The sequence below is a fragment of the Cydia fagiglandana genome, chromosome Z, assembly GCF_963556715.1.
Source record: "Cydia fagiglandana chromosome Z, ilCydFagi1.1, whole genome shotgun sequence".
In the NCBI taxonomy this organism is placed as follows: Eukaryota; Metazoa; Arthropoda; class Insecta; order Lepidoptera; family Tortricidae; genus Cydia; species Cydia fagiglandana.
Genome location: NC_085959.1, coordinates 10,794,686 through 10,821,369, shown reverse-complemented (window position 1 = coordinate 10,821,369; position 26,684 = coordinate 10,794,686). Strand labels below are relative to the sequence as shown.

Genomic DNA, 26,684 nt, shown 5'->3' with positions numbered 1-26,684 from the left:
TTACCAGTACAATTTGACACTAGGTTAACGGTTTAACCGCTTAATCCCGGGTTAGTGGAATGGTGCAAGTGGGCCTTAGGTATTAAGTATTCTGTTTATTTGTTTCATAAATAAATAGACAGTAGTTTCCTCCGTAATAGCCATTCAAAAACTCTTTTAATTGTTGTATGCCGTATTTTCAATCGGTGTTACGGTTGTTATGCGAGGTAACCGTCACCTTATCCTATCAATAAAAGTTGAAACCTCCCCGTATACCGACGGTCGGTGCAATCGGCCCTATTATTATATTATTTGTATCTCTATTTTGGATTTCACCAGCCTGTAAATCCCGGTCTTTTGATAGGCTTGCGCAGGAATATAGATCTAACACATAGAGGCCCTTTGGAGAGCTTTGATGTCATGTAGAATGTTTATATTATTTATATTATGGTATTAAGATACATATTTTTAGCAAAGGCTGAGTGCCCTAAACAAAGGGCCTCGACTCCCGCCAAGTACTTATATTAAGCATGCTGAACACTTAATAGTAATTGCCACGCGAGAGCTGTATTGGTTCAGGGCTGCGCTGACTGTTTCCGTCTGGTTGTAGCCGCCCGTCAGCAGCCGGGAGAGGCGCTTCGATCCGGTACACCACACGCCACCAAGCGACCACGTAGTAAGTTCATAACAAACTACCTACTACCTACTGCTTGACTCACACTTAGGGCTGATTTAGACGGCGCGCGAACTCGCATGTAATTTTAGTTACATTGCGGACTGTTGGTTACGTCCAATTCAACCGACCGATCAAAACCCGCAATGTAATGAAACTCGCATGCGAGTTCTCGCATCGTCTAAATGAGCCCTTACGTTACTTTCTGATGGATGGAAATCTAATTCAATAGAATTGAAAAAGATGGTATGGGGATGGACTATATTAAATGATAAGATTTTACCTTCGATATTAGCGAGTGTGTTTAATTATAATTTAGCATTTACAAGGATCAGAAACCACAACCCAATCAATGAATCTAAAAATCTTATGTGTCAGTTTCTTCTTTTAATTTATAATCGGAAAGAAGAATAGAAACTCCAAAGAGTCTGCAACAAGAATAGATACTTAAATCAAACCAAGTGATAAACGTTTATTTAAATGATAATGTGACTTTTGTTCGCACATTTTTATATCAGAGTAATACTTATTTGTTTTACAAGGGGGCAAAGTTGTTTAACCGCTCGTGCTAATATTGATACCCAAGCAAGCGAAAGATTCCAAAATTGAACCACGAGCGCAGCGAGTGGTTCTAAAAATGGAATCTTGAGCGTTGCGAGGGTTTCAAAGCACGAGGGTTAAACAAAATTTTCCCCCGAGTGAAACACAAAATTTTTCACCACACCAACCCGAAGCAAATATTAAATGTAAAATATCAAACACAATCAAACCAAATAAAATCCAAATGAATGTTATTAAATATTTATCATCCAAAATCATCATTTAAAAGTCTATTCTACCAGCAAACATAAGAAAACAACTCAAAATTTGCATTTGATTACTTTGCCCCACATGTGAATAAAATGCAACGTTGCTATCAGTTTTTGAAGTGCAAAGTAAGCCTTTCCGATCTGGTGTGCTAAAAATACTATTTTTATTTTCGGTTGGCGTTTATTGATAGAGGATTGTCATCTTGGCTACAGGTTTTACCTGTGTAAAATGAATATATTATCTTTATCCTCAATTCAATATTGAGAATCAATATGTGTCTGATTATTTGCCTTTATATGACTTCTTAGGTACCTAATTTTTTTTTAGTTGATTTTTTTACGTACCTACCTAATTTTGACTTAAAAGTTATTTTTGTTACATTTTATGCTCCTAACCTTAAATATTCAATTGTTTTAGATTTCCACACAGTATTGCCTTATTGAATTAGATTAGATAACCACGAAGAAACACTACAAACTCGCATTCTTGATATGAGTAAAACTTTTAATTTGTATGACATGACATCTATAATGAAGTTGATGTACTTACCTTAGCGCTTAACAAATATTTTTTTCCTTATTTCTTTGCATCTCATCTTCAAGTAATCGATAGAGTATTTAATTAAATTAATGATTTCAAGGAAATTACTACTATACGGGTACGTACCTTGAGGACAGTTTAGGTGTATAATTTATTAAGCTATCGATTTATAAACATGTAAAATGTAGACTTTCCTATTATTTTATTTTATTGCAATATTATAAAAAAAATGTAACTTATAAAAGATTACTTTATTTTATTGTTTTAAATAAATCGTATCGTCATGTGAATAAAAAAAACGTCACTGCAATAAAAATGTCATGAGATATACCATATCCAAAGAAACATACACCACAGAGTAGGTAGACTTTCTTGGCTTCCCGTTCTGCCAGAGGAATAATTTATAATCTATGGAGTTTAACCCCGTATTGTACAATGTATATAAATATACCCTCGGCATAAAACCTATAATCCCCAATATATGCTGTATTAGGTATCTTCAAACCTGATTTACGATTTCGTGCCTACGATAACAATGTTCACATCATACGACACGATAGAACCTCATCGTAGGATTTATGATCATTTGACGTTGGTAGTTATCGCTACCCGTATCATAATGTTACATTTATTTACGACTATTATTATGTACCTAGTATGTGAAGGAGTACTTCAGTATGCTAATAAAACTCATACTACGACTTACATTGTATAACTAGCGATCTGCGCTGGCTCCGCACGGGTAGACCTGGTAGTTCAACCAATTTATACAAACCCTTAATTTAATTATATACCTAATCCTTCCTCAAGACTCACTCTATTCATGGGTGAAAACGGTATGAAAATCCGTTCAGTAGTTTTTGAGTTTATCGCGAACACACGTACAGATATACAGACATGTGTGTTATTTTTGTTGATACAGTGTCACATCATTCACAGTTTTTTAGGGTTCCGTAGCTAAATGGCAAAAAATGGAACCCTTATGGATTCGGCATGTCTGTCTGTCTGTCTGTCCGTGTATGTCACGGCCACTTTTTTCCGAAACTATAAGAACTATACTGTTGAAACTTGGTACTTAAGTAGATGTATTCTGTGAACCACATCAAGATTTTCACACAAAAATAGAAAAAAAAACAATAAATTTTGGGGGTTCCCGATACTTAGAACTGAAACCCAAAATTTTTGTTTTTTTCATTAAACCCATACGTGTGGGATATCTCTGGATAGGTCTTCAAAAATGATATTGAGGTTTCTAATATTTTTTTTTTCTAAACTGAATAGTTTGCGCGAGAGACACTTCCAAAGTGGTAAAATGTGTGTGGGACCCCTGTGTTCTAAAATAAGAGAATGATAATACTAAAAAAAATATATGATGTACATTACCATGCAAAGTTCCACCGAAAATTGGTTTGAACGAGATCTAGTAAGTAGTTTTTTTAATACGTCATAAATCGTAAACCGCAATTTTATTATGTTACTTGCTGCACGGAACCCTTCTTGGGCGAGTCCGACTCGCACTTGGCCGCTTTTTGTCAATAACGAACACCGGCGTATGAACTTTTATCATACAGACTATATCATCTTTCATGTTTTCCCAATGATTAGCTTTATTTTCAGCGTAGTAAAGTCTAAGATAGAAGCAAACGTGTTATGTAAATAAGCTTTTTTGAAAAGACATTTTCAACTAAGAGTGGTACCCCCAGCTCGCCACAATGGCCCATTGTTACGTGTCATTGTGTTGCTGGTAGGTTTCCCGATACATCCACTAAACTGTCGTGCAAAACAGTGATGATTGATGTTTATTCATTTCTTACTCTTTCAACATGGACATTAACCACCAACGAAGACACTTTGAGCACCTAAATAAATATTACATAAACTTTACAGAAATCTACATATCAGAGATACGGCGCGATTTGGGATATGAAATAGTAAAGATAGGTGACGTTCCACGGCAAAAGGTACCATTGCCCCGGCTGAAAGCGGCGTTAATAATAGCGTAAGCGCCAGCCGCCATAAGGTACCTTTTGCCGTGGAACGTCACATATCTTTACTATTTCATATCTAGTGAATCTCTTATTTTAAATATTCATTTCCCGAATCGCGCCGATAGTTATTTATATTAGGTGAACATGAAGTTATGGGGTTTCCTTTTTATTCAAGACGAAGTTTTATGTGTATATGAAGTGGAATAGCGTAAATTATACTCTGGCGTAGACATGATTAAGTATATAGCTTTATATGTGCGAAATGCTCGTGTCTTTGGTTAATGCTAGTCAGGTTACTTGTAGCGGATGTTTTAACCATGCCAACAGACGGCTTATGCCTACTTAAATGGATAAAACCAACAATGCGACTTCGAATTACGATACATTTTTTAACTTTAGGCCTCGGCTACCTATAAATACCTTCAGTTACCTATTGAAGACATTAGAATTCATATTTACAACATATCATTCGGCCCGTAAAAATAAATACGGACTTTGATGCTACTGCGTGCGCTGTGATCATTTTGAGCCCGATTCGGATTTTGAAACAGACATCTATTAGATATCTTTTAGATATCACCAAGATACGATAACGATATGTTTAAGATATAACCTGTCAAATTTGACTTATGCGCGATTCTGGAGATATTCTTAAACGATTTCCATAGGATATGACTTAGAGATCCAATTTACATCTAATAGATATCTTAGTTATCTAACGTAAAAGTGACATTGGTTGCCCGAATTGCGCTGCAAAAGAGAACTAGTTGATATCTAAACTATAACGTAACTAGAATGGATCTAGTACGGGTCGTCTCTTGTGAATATCTTGAAGTTCGAATACGGCAGTTTATCTGAGATAACCAATTAGCTGTGTGCGCGGCAGTGGCGTTCGCTTAGTTAGTGGTAAATGTGATAATATAACATCATTATTTGACAGTTAAAGCAATAAATATGTCAAATAACATAACCATAGCACTTTATAATTATATTCGTATTGATTTTAGTTCCCGTACCACGCCATTAATACTTACACAAACGACCTTTATATAACTATACATAAACGTGTGTGTATTATTAATCTGTCTGTGCGTGCATCAGATGACACAGTTACATCAGTCTCACTAGGGCTGCAGGAAAAGTCATCCATGTCAAGTATGGACTAGTTATCCTCGGCGAAAAACGTGGCAAAAAACTGAGCGCGAGATTCCACTTACATTTACAACAATACTACTTAAGGTGATGGAATAATAGTTATAATCGCCTGGCGTTTACGTGGTTCGACAAGTCGTTATCACGGTCTTACTGACTTCCAATGGATAATATATAGTAGATTCATTAACGGTGTATTTAATGTAGAAATATTACACACACCTACCTACACAATCGAACCGCATATTGACATGCCAGTACAACTGGCCCTTAGCAAGCCTCTTTTAATAAACAATTTGAACTCATTCATTTCAGAAATAAATAATAGCAAACAAGCGTCTGATAGTAAGCAAACACGGTAGCCTAATGGATGAGCGGCTTTAGATGTAGGTATAGAAGGAATCACTTCGCCGACGGGTATATCGCCGTATATAGTCGGCAGGTATACAGTCGCTATGCTATGCTACGAATTCACAATGCAGTATCGCATCCTTATTCTCCATATTCTCGAGACCTCTGGCAATCTTACCTGGTCTACTTGCCATTAGGAACACGTCATTATAATATATCTACTACTGAGTAAGGCTCCCAGGCACATAACAGAACAAAATATATAGATCTGAATAAGTGAAATGTACTCGTAAATCACAACACATTCTCAAAAAACCTCCATAATCCGTGTAAGTATTATAGTGGTCGTGAATGTTGTGATTTGCGCGCGTTCAGTTAGCCACAGCATCCAGCGCGCGTTCTTCGAATCGTGAGAGTCAAGAGCAAAAAACGCTTATATTTAGCTATCAGCTATCGCGTGTGCCTCGGAAATTGCGGTGATTAAAAAAACAATAGTACTTACCGCGGGGCTACAGGTCATACCCGTAATTGGCTATAGGGCTGACGTGTAATTGTCTCGTTGATCGATGATGAGTGTTTTAATGTCTTTCTTCCTCGATTGTGGTATTAATTCGTCAGCGTTTAATAATAAAAAGCTGTATAAAAGATTGGCAAATGGCGTTACAGAGCGGTGTAAGTACGAGCTATGTATCCTGTGAGTTTGTCTCTATTGCCGTTCTTATTGGTACTTACATTTCTTGTCATTGATCGATCCTTAACTAGCACAATCTTAACTGTTACACAATAATTTAACAATGTCATCTCCCAATGTTTAGTACCTACATTGGGACTATTGGGAGATGAGATAACATAATGTTAGATTGTTATTATTAATATATTGGTTGTTTTACTTATACATATTTCAAATTAGCTTAACATGGACGACTACAAGCACTACAACTTAAATATGTAACTTTTCGAAATGCTATAACTTATAAATGGGTTTAAATGTCTGTATAAAACGAAAACAAAAGCCAAGCCTGTAATGGTATTTAACTTTTCGTACAGTAGGTAGGTGTGGGTAATGCAGAACTGGCAGGCGATAATTCGAAAGCCACAGGATGTCTGTTTAATTTGCAAAGATGATGGCAACTGTCCAAACAAAGAACCACAGAGGACGCCGGAGTCGCAGAAGCGTGGGCACGCGTTTTCCTTTTCAATTCGCTCCTCCAACTGTACATTTGTTCAACAACAATGATATATTCACGTTGGGCCAACGCCAACGCCAACGAGGGACGCATTTATGCGTTAGAGGGAGCAAGTGATATTGCTATCTCATTCTACCGCATGGCTGCGTCCCTCGTTGGCGTTGGCGTTGGCCCAACGTGAAGAGGAGCCTTAAGATATCGCGCCGTTAGACATTCACTAGATATAAAATAGTAAAGATATGTGACGTTCCACTGCAAAAGGTACCTTAAGGCAGCTGGCGCTTACGCTTATTATTAACGCCGCTCCAATATTCAGTCGGGGTAATGGTACCTTTCGCCGTGGAACGTCACATATCTTTACTATATCTTATCTAGTGCATCTCTAATTCATTTCCCGAATCGCGCCGACAGAAGGCAAGTATACTTTAGACTTTTCACTTCAGACAAAGGAAAACTGAGCCGCTTAAATTAATTACCTACTTCGAGGTCAAATTCGACATGTACAAGTGTCAGATTTCGCATACACGTCAAATAAACGGTTGATTTTATTGCATGTTAACTGTATCAAGTGTTGATTCGATCAACCGTATATGATTTAGTAAATTCAAAACTCAATTCCGAACTTATAGTCTGTTCGAGAAACTGAAAACGGTGAAAAATAGAGATAATACTCCTAAAAACACGTGTGATACCTCATTAGATTCGTCATGATACCTAGAAAAATGTATTCGAAGCGTGTATTAACACACAAAAAATATCAAAAGTTATAAACAAAAGGGGGGAAAAAGTAGTTATTTTTTATTTCCCTAATATCTCAAAAAGTAATAATGTGAGTAAGTAATTTTTTGTGTGCTAATACACGCTTCGAATATATTTTCCTAGGCATCATGACGAATCTAATGAGGTATCACGCGTATTTTTAGGAGTATTATCTCTATTTCTCACTGTTTTCAGGACCTCGAACACACTAAGTAACAGTAACGCACCACTGTCGTATAGATATTCACGCATTTCGGGCTCCTTAGTGGATTCAAGTTACACTACCTGCCCTCTTTGCGCTTGGCTGCGAAAATTTTAAATATATAACCAATAAAAGCTTGGTATCGTAAATTAGGATTGGTATTTAAAGTGTGATATTCATTTAATTACAGTTTGTCTCCCAAGAAGCGGTTTTCCTCGTTCATTTAATCAATTGTAACCACTTGTACTTGTTTTGTTACTTTGGCTTTCCATCAACCCAACGTGATTTCCAAGCAGAATACTTATTACACTAGGATCTCTAGAACAGTGTCGTATGCAATTTGACTCCTGATCCCTGTACTGGTGTTCCTAGGCTACAAGAAATACCGAATAGAATGTTGCAGAGCTACAAAGTGGTACCGTGTAGGCCAGTAATATAAATAAACGCGTTATTGCAAAATTTCTTTTTAACTTTAGCTAAACAAGCAAGGTTCTAATTTTTAAACCAAAGTTCCTAAAGCTTCTGGGACTTAGGAGATTAAGTCCGCACTTATGAACAAGGTGTATCGACGGCGAATGTATGAGAATCGTAAGAGGGAAATTCAAGGGGTGGGGGTAACTGCACCACTTTTCAGTCTTTTGCGTTTAACTGACAGGCCGACATCGTCCGGCGAACTGGTAATCAGTGCCAAACGTTTGTTGCACCGTTGTGGTATAAAAAATATTATTATAGGTACGTATGTTCACATTTTGAATGAGACGCGTAAAATTGTGGCGAAGGTAACAGCTATCTAAATAGACACGTCATGACCCCTTTGTTGGCTTCAATAGGAGCCATTGTCACGATCATTCAACACTGTTGCATGATGTTTGAACAAAACAACTGTCAGTGCGAAATTTGTCGTATAAATGTGCAACGTGCAACAGATTTTTACGTAATAAGTAGTAGTTAAATTAGTAAAACGTACTTACCTACAGTATGTGATTCATACCAATAAACAGACAGCAGGCAAGTCAAAGAAAACATAAGATGCTTCTGTAGGTAAGTACATTTTTACGGGCAGAGATAGTGAATTATATAGGGTGTTACTGACCATGGGGCTTTAAATTCAGGGCTCGATTCTACTCGCTAAACTGAGCTACTTTTATTATGGCACCAACCCCGAACTCCTGAAAAAAAATTTTACTTTTTCATAAATTTTGGCTGATCAGATGTCGACGTTTTCTATGGAAACGCCAAGAATTTATCCCCGATTTTAGGGTAGGTCCCATAGTAAAAGTAACTCAGTTTAGTGAGTAAAATCAATCCCTGGAATGCCCCATGGTCAGACACATACTGTATTTATGAAAAGCCAGAGAGAAAGTAGATACAAAAAGTTATATCCTACGATGAAGCTAAATTTATTGTCGGTACTATATTATGCTCAATTGAATACTAAGCGTGGTGATTTGAAGTGAAGAGATCACTTGATTCGAGATAAATATATTCTCATAACATCTAAAAAAAACTATTTTTTCTTAAAAAATATTGCATGACGTCACTCAAACATGTTTGTGTTATTTTTATGAGTTGGTAATATAAGAACAATCATATTTGACTCGGCATAAACCGATTAGAACCAGTATTCTTGACCAGGAAACTCCCTTCAACATGTTCGAGCAAGAATTAATCAAGCAGAGTCGTGCGACACCATCAATGAAATACCGACACCGCGTGTTATAGATTGACTCATTCATATTAACATCGTTATGATCGTTATGTTTTTAATCGGCTACGGCGAAGAAGGTTCAACAGACAATCGCAAGAAGCCAAAATGGGGTTATGAGTGCTGTTTCTTTATTTGTTAGAAATCGAGAGTTTATTATTATTCTTTATTATTTTTAACTGGGAAAGCTGGCGGCTACCTCGCCCAACGTATCAGCATTGCGATACAGCGAAGAAATGCCATCAGCATCCTTGGTACAATGCAATACAATGCAATACTATATGTAATCTCTATGAAAAACAGAACAATGACGTTACGGTCAAGTTTTTCTACTCTTTATTGTTCTTAAATATCTGCGATCTAGGTTTTTCTAATATTTTTCAGGTGCTTTGTTTCGTGCTCGGTGTGAAATAATTTATTTTAAATACAGGCAATATTCCTATATGAAACCAGGGTCCCGATATCTTACATTGTTTTATGTAATGCCATGCCACTGACCTACCCAAACGCGTTAGGTGTAATGTAATTTAATTCTGCCAATTCATAAAGACACATCAGCGTAATTAGATTGGTCAAGTGTACAAGTCCACGTGCATTGATCGCGACGAGGCTTCAATCAACAGGTGTCATTGTATCCAAACAATAATCGGCGATAGACGTCTAGAGCAAGTTACTCGTGGACATAATTATACACCTTTCACATCGACTTTACTTATAATGTGAGTTAATTTTATTTACGAGTATGTTGAAAGAAAGATACATTATAATTAGATACATTATGTATTTATGGAACTGTGCTAATAAATTGATAGCAGTGACAGTTACCTATAGGTAGGTCAGGTAGCTATGGAATTTTGCCAGTAACTCGTGTTTTTTTTTTCATATCGTATTACCTATAATTTTTGAAACTTTTGAATAGGCAGAATCAATTTGTTTGTTTTGATTTAATTTACCTACCAACAAAGGATACTTAGTAACAATATAAATTACCTATCGTTAGTAAAAACGGGCTAGCCATAAAACAAAATTTCATTATTTCTTACAAAACATGAACGATTGAGAAACAATAATAAATGCCAAAAGGGTGTCAATCTGTAAAGCAAATACTTTGGATACGAACCTTTCATTGATTTTAATATTAAAAAACGTAATATGTTTTGCATTAATTGTTATAAGAAGAGTAAGTATATATCTAAAATAGATAAACGTGTCTTCTTAAATGTTACGAGTAAGTATTGTGGTCGCGGGGTCGAGTGGCTGGCCTCTCGCGCATGTCTTGTGGTAATGGAAAGAGTAGCACTGCATGCGCATGCGTTCTTTAACTTGAGGGCCCTCACCGGTTAGCACCGGTTTGCACCGGATCGACATTATCGCTCATGCGCAAGCAAATCCATTCCGGTTTTTAAATACATATTGTAAGGAAGAAAGTGTCTTTGCATTCCAACGGCGTGATATATCTCGGAAAGTTTTGACAATGCGCGTACTCTCTCCAATGGAGCAGATTGTGTTGTTGTTGATTAATCTTAACTCTGCTTGCGCTACTTAGAACCGGTCTTTAATATCTAACCTACATTGACAATGACGTCATTGTCCAAATGATGTTTCAATTGTCTGATCGGTAGTGCTTGTTCGTTAGTCTACATGTATTTAACTACGAGTATATGTTCCATGTTCGGTCCGTACGCTGTATACCGTGCTATTTGACGAGTGCTTTCTAGTTCATTGTGTTTATCTATTGATTTAACACATATAGATACCTACCTGCCACATATCTCACAGTCGTAATCATATTCATGTTTATGTTATATTTCTTTCCCTATAAATATTTGAAGTATCCAATTGTCTATAATATTGGCTGTGAGTTGAGAGACACTATTAATTCTGTAGCAGTAGGCCGTCCTTAGCTTAACCTGGTCCGATACGCGAACCGATTACACCAAGTGCAGCATAAATAGCGGCTCGTTAGGCGAGCTCGCTCGTTTGGTTCATGTGATTATGCCCATAAAACACCCTTCTATTAATAGATTTAACTTTTACTGTTTTCAATAAAGTTGACTTAAACTACTTATTTACGCGAACTTTTTTTACCGCTTATAGTAAAATTCATGTTTTGGAAGTTTTGCTTTCTCAACGTGGCAATAAGTAAGCGTTAAACATTTTAATTGCATTAAAGTGTAGTACCTACGACTATATATAATAGTAGTATTATTTGTATCAATCAATTAAAACTGTAGAGATCATTAAAGTACCTAATACGCAAGTTAACAACTACGTGTCTTTTTACAATCTTTTATAATTCTAATTGTGTTTAGATAAGCAGCAATATTCAAATCTTGCACTAATACATACTAATAAACAATAGTCAACTTAAAACTCACTAGTTACATCTGCAACTCTAGCGCCTCGCATTACGGTCGATTATCGTGCACGAATTAAATTTTCGACTTACTGCTTTCCAATTCCAAAAGCGTACCGATTTCGTGACTTAGTATTCGCGAACAATTATGTTTTCGATACCTACCTAATAAGACGGGGAATTCGCAATGCGTCCTCGACCCGTAATAGTGGTGCTGGCGACAATCGGACACACCAGCGCGCGTTCTGTGTCGGCAAACATTTCTCAAGTGCTAAGTGCACATGGGCGGCAATCGTGGTCGGCTTCCAGTTTAATAGACCGCGAGCCATGAACAGATTTCTATGACCAATAGCCTCCGGCTATGTATGATGATCCCTCATGGACGTCAGCTGGTGCTCCGTTGGTGGGTTGAGGAATAGAAGAAACAGCCATGTTATTATAAATAAAAAAACCGTCAGCCGGTTGTATAGCGGTGGAAAGACCGTCAGCTATAGTAATCACTAAATCATGAAACTTTGCATGTAGGATTTCATCAGGCATTTCAATAAACCCTTAATGTATTTGCGGACATGATCAACTGACGGTCTTTCCACCACGATACAACCGGCTGACTATTTTTTTAATTCATGATAGCATCTATACTATCATCTGACAAAGTATCAAGCGGGAGGCGATGACTGACGATATTTGCTCCTGGCCCGCGGTCTATAAGGTGGATCTGATGAGCGAATTTCATATATTTTTGACGCATTTTTTCCTATTGAATAAATTTCCTACGCATGAATCCTAATAAAATTGGATAAAACTCGGATTACTAGTTAGAAGAAAAAAGAAAATGTGTTTAAAAAAAAATATTTTTCTTTTTTTTTATCTGATAAAAAACAACTAATTTCACCAAATACTTCCCCTTAAACGTTTACGTTGGTAACTCGAGACAAATAAACCAGCAAAAGAAAAAAGCATTTTCACCATGTTTGAAAATACGGCTATACCATCTTTGGTGTTGTTTCTGAAGATTTTTCATCCGAAGTAAAATAAATAAGTGTTCCGTGAACAAAGTTTTGTACGGAACACTAAAAATGTGATTCTAGAGAAGATACAATTTATCTTAATTCTTGTTGTTAATTAGGTAAATTAATATTTTAATATTTGAACACGTGTCAACTAATTGATATACAAGGAAAAAAGTGCGTGGAAAATATCCTCTACAGGGTTTTTCTAAAGTAGAAGGAAAACTCGTTAAAAGATCATGAATACAATACTATTAACTTGATCTTAATCTACATAATCGGTATGTAGGCATCTGCAAATTTATTGGCTCCACGATAAAATAAAAACTAATATGAACTGGTAGATACACTTTATTAAAGCTTAAACTACACTAGTACGAGAGGTAAACGAACTTTTAGATTATTAGTAATTTTTAAGGTTCTGTAGCTCAAAAGGTCCGTCTGTCACAGCCTATTTTCTCGGAAACTACTGGACCAATTAAGTTGAAATTTGGTACACGTATGTAAATTAGTGACCCAAAGACGGACATGTAACATTTTTCCCCATCACAAAAAGTGCACAGCGCACTTCAAAAATACATAAAAAAGTTCTTTACCTATAGATGACAGGAAAACCTATTAAATAAATAAATAATAAATAAATATTATACGACATTTTTACACAAATTGACTAAGCCCCACGGTAAGCTCAAGAAGGCTTGTGTTGTGGGTACTCAGACAACGATATATATGATATATAAATACTTAAATATAAATATACTTATAGAAAACAACCATGACTCAGGAACAAATATCTGTATCATCATACAAATAAATGCCCTTACCAGGATTCGAACCCGGGACCATCGGCTTCATAGGCAGGGTCACTACCCACTAGGCCAGACCGGTCGTCATGAGGTCGTCGTTAGAAATGTGTAGTCAAGCGTGAGTCGGACTTAATTTACGGAACCCTTGGAACACGAGTCCGACTTGCACTTGGCCGGTTTTATTTATCTTTATTTTAAATGCAGGTAGTAAGCTCATACCTGGAAAAAACAGACCAGGCGTCCAAAATGATCTCTCTAAAGATCGGGTTTCTTAGGATAGCGGTGCCGTCATATAGCGGCCGTCGCCATACTAAATAATACGGCTAAATATGGATGTCGTAGTATTTTTATGGAGACGGCCGGTACCGGTACCGGTACCGGTATGATGGTACCGCTATCCTAGGAAACTAGAGCATTACTCTCGCATCATCGAATGGTATCTAGATAATTTTTAGGGTTCCGTACCCAAAGGGTAAAACGGGACCCTATTACTAAGACTTCGCTGTCCGTCCGTCCGTCCGTCAGTCCGTCCGTCTGTCACCAGGCTGTATCTCACGAACCGTGATAGCTAGACAGTTGAAATTTTCACAGATGATGTATTTCTGTTGCCGCTATAACAACAAATACTAAAAACAGAATAAAATAAAGATTTAAATGGGGCTCCCATACAACAAACGTGATTTTTGACCAAAGTTAAGCAACGTCGGGAGGGGTCAGTACTTGGATGGGTGACCGTTTTCTTTTTGCTTTTTTTTGTTTTTTTTTTGCATTATGGTACGGAACCCTTCGTGCGCGAGTCCGACTCGCACTTGCCCGGTTTTAAATTTAACACCTCGCTCGCTGCTGCCTGCTGTTTGTGACGTACATACTCGTACTCCTTATAAAAGTCAAGATGAGTTGTAGATTAATAAAAGTCCGAAGTCACGGGCTAATTAATATATTTCCCGCACGTGACCAGACATTTATCGCAAACAATTAGTTTTATAGCAAACAGGCGTATTTAAATACAATAAACATGTCATCAACTATCATTATATAAGTAATAAACAAATCCTGTTATTTACATAATTGCGGAATACTGGCAACGTACATACCTACTTTACAGACACAATGAAGTACATACAAATAATCACGTGTAGATACTTTAAGTTAATAGCTATCCCAATAACGTACAGTCTACAATAAGTAGTATAATATATAAGTTACATATAATATACAAGTAATATACCTATGTGTAAAGTCTAAACACACATAGACCTTATTCGAAAATATGAAAGAAGCTTTAATTTGTACCTACTTGTTATTCAATAGCTTTCCTACCAATCGATACTGTAAGTATTCATACTGTATAGAAGAATGTGACCAAGGGATGAAAGACACCCATTTCTGACGAGATGTTGGAGTCTGAATGGGTGCTTTTCACCAGAGTTAATCACTCTACTTGTCATTTCGAATAGGTAAGTAAATACTTGTGCAGTACTTTGAGGGTACTTTCAATTAACAACATCTAGGTAAAAGGATCGTAATAAATAAAATGAAAACATTTCGAAAGTAAAACTCCATAGAGTCAAAGCGTATCACTCTCAATCCGCTTGATAGACTCCGCCAAAAAATGACACCGCGTGGTTCGCGCGAACTATATATTCCGGCGTGACATCGCGAACTAACGGCATACAAACTTTATTCATATGTCACGCCTACGTGCTGACAACACGACTTGTCATCTGTCAACATATTCGTTTGTTGCTGCGACGCTCATGTCAAAATATGCATTTCCTACACACACATACCTACCTATACATACTCACATACACATAATTATTTACACACATATGCATAACGTAAAAGTTACCCAAAAATATAATTTTGTAGCCTTATACATTGGCATCGTATTTTAAATTTTTTCATAAATACACTCCGGAGAACAATCTACGGCGTGAATTCCGTCACCTGTTACTCCTATAGGTATTTATTATCACAATGTCACTTTATTTATTAAAAAGGCACTTTGAGTAAAATTATGGGGAAAAGAATGGCGTGCCGAGTCGTTTTAAGGAAATTCAATAATATCAAACTGATACTTATCGCTATTTTTTACACAGAGAGCGAAAAATTATTTGTGATTTTCTGTAAACAAGTTCGTAAAATGTAAACAAGCAATGTTTCATTTTACAAACAACCTTTGTAAGATAAGAACCCTACAAAACATATAAACTTAATTTAATGATTATTCAAAGAACCTTATTTATGTAAGCAAAGACAGCAATAAGGAAAACGACAAAAGAAATGATTGTGTAAATTCAAATGTAAACGTATGTTAACATTTTGTTGCATCTCAAGCATACACGATTTTCCATAACATTAGTATACAGAGTGGTTGATATAATTTTGTCACAGCCTGGTGATACTCAAAGCACTATATCTGCAAGTAACATTATAAAAATCACAACATAATATCAAACACATACATATAAATAATAGACGAAGCTCTTAGTACATTTTTGACTTGAAAATATATGACTAAAGTAAACCCGACCCTTAAATTTAGAAAAAAGACACCCTGTAGGTAAGTTGTTTAACAACAATAAAGCATAACGTAATGTTTGCATTCTTTAATAGGATCGTAGAAGTTCCTGCTTTTCCTTATGGCTTGATTAAGTAAATGTTCATTAAAAGAACTTTAAATAGTCGTTTGTCGACTCCATGGGTAAGCAATTTTATTTCACATTTGTCGTCGAGCTAGGAAAACTCAAGATATACTATTGCTTTGGAAAATATATTAAAGTCTATACTAATATATCCTCCTCTTTAATAATATTAATATTGGTTTCTTAATATTAATATTTTTTTGAGATATTGGGGAAATATAATTTATCTACTTTTTTCCCCCTTTTTTTGTTTATAAGTTTTGATATTTTTTGTGTGCACGCTTCGAATACATTTTTCTAGGCATCATGATGAATCTAATGAGGTATCACACGTATTTTTAGGAGTAGTATCTCTATTTTTCACCGTTTTCTGTTTCTCGAACAGAGGGCTGGCCACTATTTCGGCCAGCGAATTAGTATCGCCGTACAGCGGAGAAATACGGCCAACCTTCTGGGCACCTTGTCCGTTGACGGCAATCTGGGCCAATTATTTTATCTGTAGGTTTTTAAGTTTTAATATGTTTGTTTATTTCTTTTTTTTTGTTTTTACCAATAAGATTTACCTTTAAAACATTACTATCTGTTAAAACTCTAGGAATTTAATCTAGTCTTTCCCCACGTGTCATCGTTCAATGTCGTGGCGCATCAGTCGTAATTATAGACATTTCTATAAATAACCTAGTCGCAAGCAGGAAGCGAGCCACTCGAGGAGAATGTGAACCGTCTGAGCCTACCCGATGTAGAAACACCATTGAGTGCTAATTAAGTAATGAAAAGTACCTAATTATTGTGTTTGACTTCGCTCTTGTAAATGTAGTTTATATTGTCTGTTCCCTTGTCCAGTTTTGAGCCTACATAGATACCTACTTAATATCTGGGAAACCTAGCTTTTCTCGGAAAACATATAAGAACTCAAAAATGCGCGTTTTCCCAGAAATAACTATAAGACGTAGCTACATCGATTTATCGCCCCCGAAAACCCCCATATAGCAAATTTCATCGAAATCGTTAGAGCCGTTTCCGAGCGAAATATATAAATAATATACATATAAATTAATAAACAAGAATAACTCGTTTAAAGGTATTAATATATATATATATATATATATAGGATAGATAGATTTACACACTAGAAAGTGACGTAAGTCTTAAATCGATGATACATGCTTGATACTCGTACTTGACGAGCCGAGCCTGTTTGAGATGATATTCGTTCAATGACGGACTTCGTTATACATACTTATATTTGACACGTGTAATCGAAGGTTTAACAATTAGAACTGTTCGCGGCTATATTAGGACAGTCAAATAAAATCCAAAAAAAGCGTTTTGAGGAATTAATTCACAGCAAGCTGGAAATCATTTTAATACCTTCTTTTGGTCTTAAATCTAAGTTTGCTCCATCCCAGGAGGTGTTGATAAATTTTGGGAGCCTTGGGAGATTACGGGAATAGCAAAACCACTCAATGTAGAAGGAACCCACAGTCAAAATTAATGTCACTTCCATCAAGGTGGTTGTAAATCAGACATTGGTAAAAAAAAATCGGATTTTAACACGATTTTACCAAAAAATAAGAAATTCAATGTGGCGACCTTTTTAACAGTATTTGACTACAAATTCATATTAAGGTGCCTACTTTTCGGATCACAATTTTTATCATAAATAGAGCAAATACTCCGTCGGACGAACCGTTTTTGAACTACGAGCAAAAAACTGAAACAGAGATTTTGTAACTACTCCTGGAATGGAGCAAACTCAGATTGCACTAATTTAGAAACCAGATGATGGCATTAAGACGATTTAATTAATTCCTGGAAAAAATCTAATTCGTCTAGCCTATACCTATATGTATGAGCCAAGTTAGTACAGAGCTGGGTGCGGCGATTACGCGGTGCGACGAACCGACGCACGCGGAATCGCGGATGTGCGTTTTGGCATACTCGTACAAGCTTTTTGCAAGCGAAACATTTTAACCGACCGGTTGGTCTAGTTTCGATGTGACGGATTTAGTTGCTCAGTTTATTTACAATGGATGAATAAATGATACTTAAGACTCGTTTAATTAAAGGTTCGTTCGACTGTTTGATTCAATTACAATTGGTCGTGGTGTGTAAGTGGGTCCTTCTTAAATTATACGGAGAAAATTATACAAATTTAACCATCTACGCACCATCGTTTTGTGCACCTAAAATCTTCAGTATTTTATATGCGTAAGTCGAATTTTTTTAATAATAAAATATGTGCACCCTTTTCATTTCATTAAAGTGGCAATAGGGCCTCTACGACCTCTACGTGTTGGCTTCGGTTCCGCGCAAGCGTTCTAAAGGTCTGGAACACCAAAGTTCCGTGATGGGAAAGACAAATTAGATTAAATATTATAAGAGCATAGTAGTCATAAATCTCCCACAAAACGTTTTAGGGTCGAAATGTCTCACTTTCAACCCACTTCATAAATAAATTATTAATGAGCCACTTTCAGAGCATGAGAAACGAAAATTATATTCGTGGACTGACACCTTTATTGTGTTTTTACCGAAATGAATAACGATAACGGTTTTATTTTATTTAAGTTTTGTCCTAGTGCCTTCTAATGCTTTCTAATAAACATGAAATGAGTTATGAATCATTCGTCAAAAAAATCACATATCTTTTGTCTGTTGCCCTTTTGTCAGTAGTAGAAACCTGTCTTATCGTGGTACCTATTGCTCGCGTGACAAAAAGGATGTGGGTAATCAAGTGGCATTTATCCCTAAAAATCTGGTGCTTTTCGCTACAACCGTTACGCTACGCGTTATGCTAATCGCACTGCAAGAGGTTAGGTGTATGCATAGACTAGGAATCCTCTAGACGGAGTTTAGAGCAATTATTTCATGAAACCGAAGCTGCTAAAAATACGGGGGTGCGGGGGACGAGGTGAGCGAGGTCCCGTGCCGTGATTGGTGCGTTCAAAGACACGGACGTCACACAAAGACACTTTTGACTCGAAAATGGAGTAAAACTACCGTATGCGTGGCAGAGGGGGTAGAGCTACTATGCTCAGTCTGGAGGATGTCTTGCCTGTACGTATGTAGTCTCGTTTCTAAAGCAGTCATTAGACAATCAATTTCCTCTTTACGTAGGTATGTCATACAATAATGATGAAATAGAAGTATTAATTACAGCGCGTCATACGTACCAAGTTACGACGTAAATTTTTGGTTGACGGACTTTCTGACATTCTGACTGGATCTAGCACGGCGGCCTTTAACGACAGGTTTTTTTGCACGTCGTTTTCCGACCGTGTTTACACCTTAGTGTACTAAATATTTAAAATCTTTATTATTAGTATATCCAATGCGTAACTTAATGTTATGTACATATATTTTATGATACTATATTTACTTATTTACTTCCGCTATTTTTTATATGTTTTATATTGAGTTGACACCATTGAAAAGATTAGAATAATATTTAACGGTAATGTTGTCTTGGTTTACCATATGTATTGTACGCAGGCGACAACGGAAACTGATAGACAAAATAAATATCACACAACTCTTCAATTATGAAATTGTATATTTTATAGGCAATCAATAACTTATTAGCATAATCAAGCAGTTAATGAAGCCAAAATGACCTCACTTTAAGTATAACTAAGTTCAAGTTTTATATGCCTCCTCCGGTTCTTTTGGTCTTGAAACGAATAGGTTTATTGTCCTCTAACTTAGTTGCGGAGCCTGCATTCAGATACATATAATAAATTCTATAATTTTTATTCTAACCTTTTTAATTATTTGAGTATTTATTAAGATAAAATTACACTTAAAAACAAATTAGAACTAACAAAAATAAATTAAACTAAACTACCTAAAAATAAAAGCATTCAAATAGATAATTGGCCCAGGTCTGTGCCCTGTGCCTATTCTATCTTAATTTGAGTATTAACGGGGCCTCGCTCTCAAATATATATATTAGGTATTTACTGTAATTATTTAATGGTATCGTCAAATAATCCCGACCTTTCATTTTTTTACAAAAACAAATGAAATTTATTCAATAACAAAACTTATAAACTATTATTTATGCAATATTAACCTAGATATTTTGGGCCTAGTGGGTAGCGACCCTGCCTATGAAGCCGATGGTCCCGGGTTCGAATCCTGGTAAGGGCATTTATTTATTCAAATAAATCATCATTCGATGATGATGATGACGGAGATATTTTTTCCTGAGTTATGGTTGTTTTCTATGTATTTAAGTATTTATATATCATATGTATGTATCGTTGTCTGAGTACTCACAACACAAGCCTTCTTGAGCTTACCGTGGGGCTTAGTGAATGTGTAAAAATGTCCTATAATATTTATTTATATTTATTTATTTATTAACAAAAACTCACTCATACATAAATGAAAAGCGACACCATACTGTAAGCAATTTAGGTTTTTGAAAGTGCTTGATATAAAGTTACGACTGATCACGAAGACCATAAAATTATCAACGGAACTCCGTAATGAAACACGGTATTCTGCCGTGTTTGGGCTAATTGTAATTGTCACGAGATGCAGATGCACTATAGCATAGCTGTTAACGATTTTAATGGCATTTTAAACTGTTTTGCGCGTATTCACTTTTTTTTGTAAATGATCATTTAGTTAGCATTGAGTGTGCTATTTAAAGCTACGTCGATTTTTTCAAATTAGTACCTACCTAATTTTTTATATTATATATTTCCGGTGTATAATAATTCTGTTTTTATATTTTTGAATGTTAAAAACATTCATACTAAATCCTTTATAAATAATGTCACCAAGCACGCTGCTAGTCTTTTAGCAGCCGATAACTTATTCTACGTCTATTGAACTTGTAAAAAAGAGGTCTCCTACAATTCACAAAAAAACGGGCATCTACATATTCTACATTACATGCGTTTTTTGCTTATAGTTGGGGACCAGACTTGAGAACCTGCCGGCCTAGCCAAGGTTACAATCGCTATCGCTTCGACAACGAAAACCATTATGTCTCTCTATCACACTTCTATATTAGTGCGACAGTGACAGTTGCGTTTCGATCGCTACGGAGCGTAAGCGATCGGCATCTTGGCTACGCGGCCTGATTCGTACGCCGTATTTCCGAACGAACGCTGGAAACCGACCTTGAGGGTCGTTCCAACTGACTTCCAACGTCCACGTGCTAACTTAAAAGTCGTATCTCCTAACAATACTCACAGCGGCACACGTCTTTATGAGATGGCGTAAACGAATATATCGGGTTTTTGTACGAGCTTTCGTTGCCGTTGGGTGGAATGAGGAAACGGCGCGCTTGCGTGATGATTCGCAAAAAATATTAACTGCTGGTGCTTAAATAAATGATACATTATCAAGTACATACTTACTGCTGGTTTTTTCGCTGTAAATAGTTCTGTTTTGTTGTCTTACAGTGTATGAAAATGGATAAGTAGGTACTAAGTTATTTTGAAATTCTTTTCTAAATATTTTTTCTTGGTTTGAACTGGATTTAGTAATAAAATGCACAATCTTAAGTATATAATATTTAAAACTTATAAATTGTGATAGTTTACTCGGAACTATTCATTAATCTCCCAATTAATACTTGGAAGTATATCTTTAATTTAAGATTCTGATTTTTATCGTTTTCTTTTATTGTAAAACAGGCCAGTGTAAAATACCGGATGGTTTGTTAGTCATCGATTTATCCCTGCATATTTGGATTTTGTAAAAACATCTGGCTAAGCTAAATGTAACATACGAGTACTTAACAGCTATTTATTTCGAATTTAGTTTTTACGTACGTAGGTACTAACATGCCGCTAATCATTGTGAAAGACAGCGCAAAAACTAATACTCGTTTTTGTTAAAGGCAAGTCCTTAAATCAGGTGAACATGCAAACTTAGCGCGAACAGCTGGTATCCAAAGCCCTCAGGCCGTTTAATAATTTAAGTACCTACCATGTAGTTCGAACAACAAGATAAAACAGACTATGACCAGCTTTATCATAACCGATTCGTACCCGTTTAACCGTCTCGAGTCCGATTGGTCCGGAGCCAACCAGACCAGCCGTCCCGAGTCCGATCAGACCGGATCCATCCAGACCGGGCCGGACCCAGCCAGGATTAATTGTGATTAGTACCGATGCGAAAAACTTACTTCAGTCTCACACTGATTAGCCTGCCTCCGACTGAGCTATTTTCAAAGTATGTATGCATCGTATGTACATTGTAGGGTTGTTACCGTGCCGTGGCTAAATATAGAAGTTCAATATAGATTCGTCTAAATGTAAATCGGCCTTATATTAATCTAAATGTAAACAGGCATTAAACGTAAATTATAGAAATAGTTTTTGTAAGAAATAAGATTGTATGGAATAATATAAGCTATTTAGTAAAATTACGTCGATTTACAAAATTCTTATACCTTATATCATTAACACTTTAACACCACCAAACAAGGTAACAACTAACAACTGAGCAAAAACAAAATTACCTTTTTTGCGACATCCGACTTAAGTATGCAGGCAACCATTTTGCGAAATGGACGTTCGTCAATCACAAATTTCCGGAGATCATTCTAAAGTCGTGGTAATTTAACACTTAAATTGTTGATATATTATACCAGGTAGGTATAATATACTACAGGTACTTAAATATCAAATTACTCAAGGCAAAATACTAAGTATTAGAGTAAATAGATGTGTAATATTTTGGATTCAAGTATAAAATTTTTCGTGAAGGCATTTTGTAGTACCTATACCTAGTTTTAACTAGAGTCTGGCTACTGAAATTTTACCTAAATTTTTGGCGGGAAATTCAAAAAAATTTGGGCTGGTCACACTTTGTGTAGTAGGAATTATAGTTTTGATACTCGATTATATTTATGATATTCTGTGTACAAGTAAGAGTGACATTCCATATCCAACTGCAGCTGCAATACTGTTCATTTTACTATGGAAACGCGTCGCTGTCATTGTCAATTTCCATAGTAAAATGAACAGTATTGCAGCTGCAGTTGGAAATGGAATGTCACTTTAAGGTACCTAAGGAAATAAGTTAAATAAACGTTTACGTGCACTCAAAGTCAGCTCACATAATTTCTACCACTATTTAAAGTACAGTCAATGACAAACACCTAATGTTTACGTTCCAATATTTAGATTTTATATATATTTTTCAGAACTTTTAGTTTATCCGTTTCTTTGTACACTTGTCATATTTATGAGATTCTGGGGGCCGATTTTTGAAATTCGACCACTCGATTTCGTGTATTTTGTTAAATGATATCTCCACTACTAGGCGTTTAAATTCTACTAATAGAATTGAAATCGAGTGGTCAATACCACTAGATTCCAAAATTCGATCGCTCGTATTTCAAAATTAGCATTTCGCCGTTTTCCACCGATTTTCGAATGACGAAATCGAGTGATCGAAATTCAAAAATCGGCCCCCAGGCATTAATAAATTCACGTACTTAATCAAAGTAATACGCAAATGTTAGAACTAGTACTTAAAGTATCAAAATATTTAGGGAGTTAGAGCACCAACCTCCTAATTTGTTTACATTTGGTTAGGAGTTGTAAACATTGCAGTTTTTCGTTATATAACGCTACACGTCGACTTCGCATATTGTCGTAATTATTTACGAGCTTAAATAATAGTTAGCGAATCACTCAGTATAGAAATTATTAATATTATTTAAAATAAACCCATTATAAACCGCAAACAATTTGAATGAATGACATAAATTGACAACTGACTTTTAGCTTTTTTTTTAAATCATAGACAATTGGTGATACAACAACGAAATATCTGTCAACAATTTTTGGTTAGCCAGACTCTAACGACATAATTATTTAGATGCACGATAAATAAATAACGTTACAAAAGATCGCTTGATAGAACATTAAATATTAAATAGTTACGACAATTCCGCTTGAGCATCTTAAACTTACATGCACATTGGCTGAAATATGTATAAGTTAATAAAAACGATCTTCTGTATGTAATAATAATAAAACACCTTTTCTGTTTTTAAACTTTGTCTAATGTCTAATGCTGTGTGTAGGCTGCATAAAGTGGCATTTTAAGTAAAAGCACCTGGAAAGTCTTTGATTGCTTTAAACTCGAGTCAGAAACCGTGGCGTGGCCCGCGCGGGCGGCGCTCTACGCGTGCCGCGCTGGTGTGCTCGGGCTCCTCCTGGCTGCTCTACACGATGGGCCAGCGCCGGCCACTCCAAGGGACGCAGCCATGCGGTAGAATGTTGTAGCAATATCACTTGCTCCCTCTAACGCATAATACGTTCCTTGGAGTGGCCGTCGCCGCTGGCCCATCGTGTAGAGGAGCCATCCCACGCGTAAAAGCGTTCTGGCCTACGCTCCTACGACGAATATAAATACGATTACCTGGTATATAAAATATATGTATTACATTTCTGTATATGTATTCCTCGAAATCATATTATTAAGCAGTGCATAACATTAGCATAAACACGCACATTATCTTCTACTATATCTCTAGGTAGCTTACGCCATAATTGACCGTCCCAAGGCTCGTAATACATAAATGAAACGTCCATTTATATAAGCAATTAATATATATTTTCTCAAACATGCAATGAAATATTGATGTTATGTTCCTTATAATAGGCTGCGAAGCATGACGTTTCAGGTGCGGCTAGGACAAAAGGTCGTTAATGGAATTTCATACACATCTTGCAGGCCTAGGCCGGCAAAGTCCTCTTTTTTAATTTTCATTTCACAGATATTTGTGACACAGCATCGTGGCATTCATCCATTAAAAAAAACTAGAGGCAGTATTTGCTTTATGGTTCGTAATGACACTCTGCCACTACGCCTATAAAAAAAAACAAAAAACAATGTTTGCTATAATTTGCAGTTTTATTTGTATAAAATCAACATGAACTTAATAAATAATACATTCTATAATTTTAAATTATAAATTTAACTACACAAATAAAAACATTTAAAATATTTCATCTAAACGTTAGCGGTAAAAAGGTCTACCTACTCAAACACGCGTAGTTATTTTTTTTTTATTGTTATGGAAGTAAAGTTGAAAAATATTCATTCTGTTTTATTGGATTTATGGTGCGTTGTTGATTTTTTGACTTTAATATGAGTTCCGATGAAATAATGAAATTAATATTAATTGTAATCGTAGGTGTTGGAATTGGCAGCGTAAGCAGAATTGATTTTAAATAACTTGCTGTCTCTGCCGCCAAGTCAAAGACGAAGTATGTATATGGTTGCTTATGGCAATTTAATTATTTGAGAAACTAAGAAAAATGGCTTACAGTTTATTAGAAACAGTTTTGTGGCATATTTTAAATGAATATAACTACAAATTCGTCAACACTGTGGAAATTATACTTATTTACTCCTTGCATAAAGCAACCATGTAGTCGATGTATGTGAAACATGATATCAACATGAAAGACTATGTAAACCTTTGTGACGAAAACGACAGTCAGACGGATACAAGGCGAAAAAATCAAAGATACATGAAAATACACGGGTAGTAAAAATACACGACTCGTGTAAAACATACGCGTGATAATGATATAGGTACGTGTTGGTTATATTTTGGGTGTAGTTTACTTTTAGTTTTTTCTATAAATAAAACTTGGGTTTCGTGGATTTTTTATTTTATTTATTTCATTGCATGTTTGAGAAAAGCACTATACATACCTCGGCGGGAAATGGGGTTGCCCGCGCTCAGACCTATCCGGCCTCGCTTCGCTCGGCCGTCTATATGTCTTCGGCCGGCAACCCCTTTCGTCCCGGCCTCTGTAGTAATGTACTATTATATAAGTGAAGTATTCCAGACATAGAAACATAATGCAATAGGTAATTTAATCTTTTGTTTCTGTATTATTGAAATTATTCACAATAAGTAATTATAACAGTAATTATAATTTCTCGCAGATCAAACGTATTTAATCGATTGCGTAAAACTGGTATTTTATGGCTATCAAACACGCTAGTTGAGGCAGTTACATGATTTACATACAAAAATGTTTTGCTCTTAATAATTGAAACACGTAATGAATGACTGACGGGGATATAATATATTAATTCCTCACGCGTTAGTTAGAGAATCGTCTGGGTCCTATATTTTTTCGATTAGTCTGTTTATAAACGCGGAAGTCACAGGCTGAGGCTAAATGAAAATTTTGTCTTAATTGACCGCAACGAAAATTCGACAAAGTATCCCACGCAAGGATTGGTCTAGATCGTATCTGTGGGTGCGCGGACACGAGATCTATAGCTTAAGCTAAATCTTGCTTTCCTTACCAATTGATATTGACACGCGACGATTCAGACTGAATGCTTTTCGGCTGAACGTATTATTTACATTGTTTATTCACAATATTTACTCGTATAATATTAAATGTCATTTATACTAAATTGTTCAAGTATTCAAAATAACTAGCAATATTATTTATACTTATTCGCAAAAAGAAATAACCAACTTTAACACGATAGCGGACGACTGCTTGCTTC

The 26,684-nt window shown here is 35.9% G+C and overlaps 1 protein-coding gene across 2 annotated transcripts in view; it reads left to right on the top strand.

Annotated features, from left to right (window-relative positions):
* LOC134678311 (UNC93-like protein) overlaps positions 1-26,684 on the top strand; it is a 118,176-nt gene that overhangs the window by 62,853 nt on the left and 28,639 nt on the right. The window contains exon 2 of one of the 2 annotated variants that reach the window (XM_063536816.1): positions 590-655. The exons of the other annotated variant lie outside the window; for it this stretch is intronic. The gene's annotated coding sequence lies outside the window, so the exon portion shown is untranslated. The remainder of the gene's footprint in view (positions 1-589; positions 656-26,684) is intronic. 2 annotated transcript variants of the gene reach the window in all.